Consider the following 9,380-nt stretch of genomic DNA (forward strand, 5'->3'; position numbering starts at 1 on the left):
TAAATAATCATTCCTATGCATTCTCATACGTTTATTGCAAGGTGGTATCCACAAGGTTTGCCATAATTGTATTTAAGGATTTTATTATTTATTTAAAGCAGTTAATTTGAGTTTTCATCAACAACATCAACATCATCATCTTCGACTACATCATCATTGGTATGGAGCAAAACTGAAGGAAGAAAATGTACTCACCCAAACAAGGCCCAAAAAATAGCACCAACGCCCAACTTGAAGCCCGCATTCTCGATTTTATAATCCTGTCACTTTTAAGAAATATCCTTAAATCGCTGTCACTCAATATATAGTCCAAATACGATCGAATTTGTCAAAAATTAGTCCAGCAATTTTCACCTTTTCGATACAAGGCGTGCTATTTTCATGTTTTTACGTACGGAAAACTCCCCCTCAACCCTGGGAACAGTGTTGCTAAATCATCCGACCAAAAACAACTCCCATTTATCGCTATTCACTCCGTTTAGTTTGGGCTTGCCGGCTGAATGATTGAAGTATAAAACACCTCATTGGGCGTTAAACAGTTTTATTTATATCGCGACTTCACCAGCGAAAGTAGTTTGCGTTTGTCCCTAATACTAACGAACAGTTCTGCTATATTGAACAGTGTGTATGTTTCGCATTTTACTCTGAGTAGGGAAAAGCTGGGAAAAGTGAATTCAAAAAGTGAATTCCCACGGTCATGGCGGTTTTAAACAAAATTTCACAGAGGACGGAGTTGGAGGATGATCTCGGCAGGACATCAACCACAACACCACTTTTTTCCATAGCTATCAATATGACATGGGTCAAACTTTGGGTCAAACATAACCCGGGATTATAAAAGTGATGATCTCCCGGATGAGAGAAAAGTTTGCACAATCTACAATGATGATACAGCTCAACCCCTGAGCTCAACTGATCATACTTTTCCTACATTCGACCTTGCATGATTTTTGAGTTGACACAGTCATGAAAATAACTATACTTGACAGACCATTAGTAGCCCAGTTCTGAACCTTTTCATTGATCATTCCCCGGTGGGGTCACTCCCTGGCAGGGGGGACGCATAGGACCGTTACCACAAGTACAAATTACCCCCTTTTGCAGTCGATTTCAAGGACAAATCATGAAATTTTACCCCCTTTTTTTACTCCAAAACAAGGACAAAATGGTACTCTGAAACACCCCTATTTTTTAGATTCTGAGGACACATTTGCAATTTTGACCCTATTTCAACATTTCAAGGAAGGGATTTTTAGGCCTATGAATGTTTTTTTTTCAGTAATTAACAAGGGCATCACAGAATTAAAGTAGTACCCCTTGCATATAAATCAGAACCGAGAACAATATTGATGAGTACAAAGTAGGAAACCAAATTTATTCCTGTGATTTTTGTATCTGGCCACGGGATCAGGAGAAAATAATAAGAACCCCTTTTTCAATTTCGCAGACATTTGTGCAATAAAACACCCCTATTTTTCCAATTTCACGGACAATTTTGTCCGCGGACATGCCATCAAAATGACACCTTTTTCCTTGATTTTGGCCCGGGGGGGCCACTTGTATTTCAAGGTGGACACCATGCTCATGTATAAAAACAAGTAAAAAGGGTTGTTTTTCAGCACTGGGCAAGTACAGCGCTGTACCTGTTTAGGGTGTCCAAAACGCCAAAAATCAGGAAATAGGGTATACTTTTCAAGCAAAATACTTGCTTAGGGTACCAAAGTTTAATGGCAAAATAAACAAAGGGTGAAATAGGCTATGTTTGGCTTCTATCAGAACATATCTTAGGGTAAAACATTAAGAAACATCAAACTACTAATATTTAACAAGAACCTGAACATGAATTTTTACTTTCTTAGTATTAAAAAAATGGCAAAATACTTGTTTGGGGTATGTTTTGCACGCGCTGAGTAATACTCGTTTAGGGTGCGTTTCAAGAGTCCATACATGAGCATGGTGTCCATCATGTAATGTAAGTGCCCCCCCCGGGGATTTTGGTAACGATCGTGCGGTCAGTATTGCAAGTTGAGTGACCCCACCGGGGATCATTCATAACAATAGGTATCTGATGGATCAGTGAAGATAAGAAGGGATTATACTATATCCGTAACCTTGATATTATAGTACATCTCGAGGAAAAAGTGCAATGGACATGTTTTCATTTTATGTTTCAAATATCCCGCGCATGAAAATTGAGTATTTAACCCAAAATGGAAAATGGAACAATTTATTGGAAATCTGTTTTAACAGATTTTTTTGACATCTTTTTCTGCACTGTATTTATACCTAAATTAAAAAATTTGATAAATATTCAAAGAAAATATAGGTCATCCAAAAAATTTTGATTTTTACACATTTTGGGGCAAAAAAGGAAAAATAAGCAAAAATATCAAAATCTGTTTTAACAGCTTCATTCATCAAGTCATAACAAACGGCCTACATGCTTAATTTCTAATAAAATATTGAAATTGTGAAAAATATATAGGTATTTATTGATTTTCATGTTTTTCTTGCAAATATGCTAATAATATGCAAATTATGAAATTGCAAAATTAAGTTTCTACATAGCATACATCTTTCAAGTGTGATGTTCAAAATGACAGACATCAAAGAGAGATTCGATGAAATGTAAAGGTGTAGTAACAATTTTGGCATGGACTGTCTGGTTAGGCAAAGTACGGTAAGTTGAGCTGTACGTCAATCCGTCTTTACAAAAAAGGGGGGCACATATTTGTTTTGACTTTACCCCCCCCCCCAGCAAGTAGGCCTATGATCATTTATAGGCATAGGCCCTACATTATTATTGATAGGATCATAGGCCTAGTGAACAAACCACCAAATGTGATCATAGTAATTAACCTATTACGCGACAGACGGACAGGGGTCTATAACTTTAAGTAGGCCTAGAGGCAGAGGCTGCAGAAAATTTGGGGAGGCATCAATATGAGGACTTCCACGAGGGGGTGCAGGAGGGATGTCCCCCTCCCACGTCGAATCTTTTGAAATCCAACCATTAGGCCATATAAAATTAATATTTTGGTTCTCGTCCAGAGGATTTTCATGAATTGATGAGGGAGGGAGGTGTTTTTTTTTTTTTTTTTTTTCAATGTAAAATCAGCATTGTCAGTAGTTTTCGGTCTTTTCCAACAGTGCTTGTCAAAACGATGAGGCACTTTTTTTTTTTTCAAATGTGAGATTCTGAGGATAAACCCCTAGAGTACCACAAAAGACTTGGAAGTGGTCCTTGTTCTCTAATAGTAATAAACTTATTTATATGTATGAAAAATTCATAAATCATTCCAAAGTCTAAAATAATTGAAAAATCTATAAAAAATAAAAAAATCTGACAAATCCCAGAAAATGAGGAGGGAGGGGACGAGAACCAAAACATTAATTTTATACGGCCTTAACATGAATTGTGTCATTTTACCTTAAAATTATGAATTTTAGTTTATCACCATATAAAATTATGAATTTACCCGAAAATTATAATGATACACAAATTAACGGAGAAGTCTACCCCCCCTCCCACCCCATATAGAGACACTGGGAGAGCTCGTGCCATCGTGCGGCGGAGCCGGTTCGAACACCGTCCACCCCAAACAATATGATCTGAATTCTGATTGAAGTTACCAAAATGTGAAAAGTGGAGAGGCACGGTCCCCGTCCATCGGATTCCACGTCAAATTATACAAAAAAGAAAGAAAGAAAGCAAAATTTACAAAAATTATGTAAAATCATAGAGTAAAATCAGTTGATTTTCATCACTGTCGCCACCCTCTGAAGTGTAAATGTTTGGCCAACAGCAGCGCGCTCCCACTGCTCCCACCCTTTCATTTTCTAACTTAAAATACAGATGGCGCTATTGCTGGCATGACGAATAACAGCATCTGAACAACCATGATAACAGTCATCCTCAAAACCTGGTCAGAAGTTAGCTTTCCTCGAAATAGCTGTAAAAAATAGGCCCGCCTATAAAGTTAAAGATGATATCAAACTTATTTTTTATTTAATGTACTATGTAGGCCTATAGTATGTGGGCTTATCATCTGGAAGCCATGCAACCATTTGTTCAGTGATCATGATCACTGCTGTTTCTGACCATAGACCCGGATTTGGATTCCTTATGACCAGAGGAGTAATTTGGTATATTTTTAAAAAAGAATTGGGATAATTTACAATTTTTACCCCTGTTTAATATTTAATTGACCCCTACCAACATGCTTGCCAATGCCAAAAGCACTTTCAAACCTTTGTTCTAAGATTTCGGTCACCAAACATTAACATATTACCCGGTATTGTTCTTCTAATGTCAAAATCAGATGAAGCAATGATTGAGTGTGAAAATCTTTTGGTGTTTCCATCATACCAATATATTTTTATCTTTGACTTCTTGTTAAAAACCGTTTGTCTGTCTTATACATTAGTATACTGTCATAATTATTTTCATTACTTGCCATTTATTTAATGATATTTGACATGTTTAAAGTGTTCAGTCCAAATATGCATTAGGCCTACATTGCAAAATTGCATATTTTGATAAGTTATTTTAGTAGGCCTATGCACACGCAGAGTTTGGAGTTGGTATAACATCTCTTTATGGTTTGCTGCATGATTTGTAACAAATCATTTGATCATGTATTATGGTTAAAAACAGGTTTATTTTGTCTTTTTAAATTGCCTATAAATACCCTGGAGCACTCCCATATAGCCCTATTGGTTACGCGTAATAGAACCCCTTAAAGGAGTATTTCGTGATTCTAGCATCCTCTTTTTATGACATATTTCAGTACATATCCACGAAAAAAGCATATTCCCAAAATTTCAATTGATTCCGATATTGCGTTTGCGAGTTATGCATGATTATGTGTATTACACTGCTCCATAGACAATACGTTGTAATTTCGTTCTGGTGCACCAGAACGAAATTCAAATTTCACGATATCTTTGCTAAACGAATTAATCTGCAAGAAATATTTTGTACATAAACATTATATAGCCAGAGGTTTCCAGTGATATAAAAATCTCAACTTTTTTGAGGAAAGTGGGGGATGAGGCTGTGGATCACGAAATGCCCTTTAAGTTAGCTAAATCTGCCACCCAATGACCCCCTTTTTATCAGCTTTATACCAAATCTGCCATTTTTTGTGCGCTTCGCGCGCATTTTGAACGATTTGAAAATTTTTGTAGCAATTTCAGCTGCAAAATCGTTTTGCCCAGACAGTTACCCTTTCACGATCAACGACACCCAATTTTTAGGTTTCACCACTGAATGACCCCCATTTTTTGGAACCCCCACTGAATGACCCCCTCTTTTCGACAAAAGTCGCCACCGATAGACCCCTAGTTTTGTACTCCGGTAGGCACAGGTACGTCACTTTCATATTCGAGTCGAGTGCCCCCAGCTCCCCCTAAATAGTCCTACTCGGGCTGCTAAACCGTAGTTACTGTACGCTTATGAGAGCAAGGTAGGCTTTCCAGTCCCTGAATATCCTCACAAAATATACTCGTATAGTCATTGCATTAGATAATCGATGACTGACACGATTCGACCACAATGTGAAAATTTCAATACACATACATAGGCGTAGATCCCGGTGTGATGAGGGGAGGGAAAATCCCCCCCTATATTTTGCCAGGGGGATGGTCCTTATAATTATCCCCGGCCCCCATGTTGACGCCCGTATGTGAGCTTCTGACCAAATTTAACCCCGTGTCTTGTGTCAAAACTTGGGTACCACAATACTTTAAAGGAACCTCTGTACACAAAACTTCGAGGGATTGTTCCTCTTTGGTTCATTTTCAATTAAAATCAGTATACAGGCATTGTAATTACCCCAGTTAATAACACAGGATCATCTGGGAGTACAACAGACACAAAGTAATGTTCATACTTGCACATTTTGTACTTAATATATTAAAATATTTGGAGTCATTGAAAAGGGGTGTCTGGAAATCTTCTCATTGAAAACCTTGAAAAAGGGGGTATTTTTTACCCTGATTTTGTCAGTGATTTGGCAAAAAAAGGGGGGTAAAAGCAATGAAAAATCAGTGAAAAGGGGGGTTTTGAAAAAAGGAAGAACACACATGGTTACCACTTTTTATGTTGACCTGGGGTACCGGGCCCCGTGTTTGGCCATTTTAGCCCCCAAAAGTGCCAATTTTTGCGCGATTCTCTATATCATATGGGAATTATACTTCTTCATAACATATTGCCATATACTTCTCCCTAGATCATATACTGCTTCCTATATCATGGGCGTATACTACTCCCTATATCATATGGGCATATACTTCTCCCTACATCATATGGGCATATACTTCTCCCTATATCATATGGGCATATACTTCTCCCTACATCATATAGGCATATACTTCTCCCTATATCATATGGGTATATACTACTCCCTATATCATATGGGCATATACTTCTCCCTACATCATATGGGCATATACTTCTCCCTACATCATATGGGCATATACTTCTCCCTACATCATATGGGCATATACTTCTCCCTACATCATATGGGCATATACTTCTCCCTACATCATATGGGCATATACTTCTCCCTACATCATATGGGCATATACTTCTCCCTACATCATATGGGCATATACTTCTCCCTACATCATATGGGCATATACTTCTCCCTACATCATATGGGCATATACTTCTCCCTACATCATATGGGCATATACTTCTCCCTACATCATATGGGCATATACTTCTCCCTACATCATATGGGCATATACTTCTCCCCTACATCATATGGGCATATACTTCTCCCTACATCATATGGGCATATACTTCTCCCTACATCATATGGGCATATACTTCTCCCTACATCATATGGGCATATACTTCTCCCTACATCATATGGGCATATACTTCTCCCTATATCATATGGGCATATACTTCTCCCTACATCATATGGGCATATACTTCTCCCTACATCATATGGGCATATACTTCTCCCTACATCATATGGGCATATACTTCTCCCTACATCATATGGGCATATACTTCTCACTACATCATATGGGCATATACTTCTCCCTACATCATATGGGCATATACTTCTCCCTACATCATATGGGCATATACTTCTCCCTACATCATATGGGCATATACTTCTCCCTACATCATATGGGCATATACTTCTCCCTACATCATATGGGCATATACTTCTCCCTACATCATATGGGCATATACTTCTCCCTACATCATATGGGCATATACTTCTCCCTACATCATATGGGCATATACTTCTCCCTACATCATATGGGCATATACTTCTCCCTATATCATATGGGCATATACTTCTCCCTACATCATATGGGCGTATACTTCTCCCTACATCATATGGGCATATACTTCTCCCTACATCATATGGGCATATACTTCTCCCCACATCATATGGGCATATACTACTCCCTACATCATATGGGCATATACTTCTCCCTACATCATATGGGCATATACTTCTCCCTACATCATATGGGCATATACTTCTCCCTACATCATATGGGCATATACTTCTCCCTACATCATATGGGCATATACTTCTCCCTACATCATATGGGCATATACTTCTCCCTACATCATATGGGCATATACTTCTCCCTACATCATATGGGCATATACTTCTCCCTACATCATATGGGCATATACTTCTCCCTACATCATATGGGCATATACTTCTCCCTACATCATATGGGCATATTTTAAAGTTCGTGAAAACCTTTATAGCAACTCTTATAAGTGCAGCTCTACATTATTCCGTACTCTCATTCAACCAATCTTAAGTTACGGCAGTGAAATATGGGTGCCTTATTTATGTAAAAACATTAATGATACTAATTTTGTAAATATTTGTGATAAGCCTCCTGGCGAAAATGTACATATAAAATTTTGTAAAACAGTACTGGGTGTTCATAAGAAAGCTACAAATAATGCTGTACGTGGAGAATTGGGAAGTTATCCCATTCTCATTACTATGATTGCTTTAGCTATAAAATATTGGTGGAAACTTAATTTAAACTGCATGTTAGGTTCAACCTCTCTTGTAACAAAGGCTCTGATTGATAACAGGAAACTAAACACCTTTTCTTGGTCCACCGGCATTATGAATGTTTTGAAACTGATTGATAAATATGACATATGGAATAGACCTACCATGATTAATATAAAAGGCTAATTTTAACACATTAATTGTAGATAGTCTAAAAACTGTTTATAATAATTCATGGTTAAATGTTGTAAAAAACCATCAGACTAAACTTCGAACTTATTGTCAATTCAAACGTTCATTTTCATTAGAAAATTATGTTACATTATTAAAACGTAGGCATAGATCTACTTTTTGTAAACTTAGAATTAGTTGTCATAAATTAAGGATTGAAATGGATAGATATGTTTCACCTAAATTGCCTCTAGAACGGAGAATTTGTAAATATTGTAATCTCAATGAAATTGAGGACGAATTTCATTTCATTATGAAATGTTCCTTATATAACGATATCCGTAATAGATTTATGACGTTAATAGATGATATTTTTGTTACAAACAATTCAACTGAAAATGATAAGTTTCTTCTTATCTTGGGTGCCAATGATTTTGACACCACCAATGCAGTTGTCAATTTCATTTATACTGCATTTGAAAAACGGGATTTAAATAATAGGCCTATGCCTAGTTAATTTATATTCATGATATTCTTTATAGTTGTAAACTGTATTGTTCTTGTACTTTATTTGTATTATATATATCGTATTATTATATATGTTTTGACCATATCTTGTTGTAAGATGAATGTCAATAAAATCTGATTCTATACCGTAAAATGGGGCCGGGTAACTTCGGTCTTTGGTAACTTTGGTCGGTCAAATATATTTTTTTAAATGGTCAAATTTTCGTACAGCAATATTGTTTTTAGTCATATTTGGTGTCAATTTGTTAAGAAATATGTATGGAAGAAATAATAGTCGCTCATGTGTAATTTCCTTGAAATTTACGAAAAAATCGGGATTTTTGACCAAAAATCAGCATTTTTTTACATTTTTTTCAGAAAAAATAAAAATCGATATTTATGAGCAAGGATGTGTGTTTGATTAATTTTGCAAGGTGTCAAATGTCACAAAAAACAACAACTTGCCCATATTCAGCGAAGATCAATTTTTTGATTTTTTTCCTTCATGGAATGTAATACTGTGACCAAAGTTGCCCCAAAGGCGGGGTAACTTTGGTCAGGTCATTTTGAACCCCTAGGGCACCCTTACAAAATTATTAAAAAATCTTTTTCAACTTCAAGGTGTAGAAGGGAACCCTAATGTCACAAAAAAGAGTTAATTAGAAATATAATTGGTTTTGTTTGGAAGCA

The 9,380-nt window shown here is 36.7% G+C and overlaps 1 protein-coding gene across 3 annotated transcripts in view; it reads right to left on the reverse strand.

Annotated features, from left to right (window-relative positions):
* The window catches only part of LOC140170026 (limbic system-associated membrane protein-like), a 103,072-nt gene extending 102,628 nt beyond the window's left edge, over window positions 1-444 (reverse strand). Inside the window, exon 1 of one of the 3 annotated variants that reach the window (XM_072193341.1) lies at window positions 196-444. The gene's annotated coding sequence lies outside the window, so the exon portion shown is untranslated. The remainder of the gene's footprint in view (window positions 1-195) is intronic. The other 2 variants (XM_072193340.1, XM_072193342.1) reach the window with 2 other exon arrangements.
* Between the last annotated feature and the right edge of the window lie 8,936 nt (window positions 445-9,380).

Source organism: Amphiura filiformis, chromosome 14 (genome assembly GCF_039555335.1).
Source record: "Amphiura filiformis chromosome 14, Afil_fr2py, whole genome shotgun sequence".
NCBI lineage: Eukaryota > Metazoa > Echinodermata > Ophiuroidea > Amphilepidida > Amphiuridae > Amphiura > Amphiura filiformis.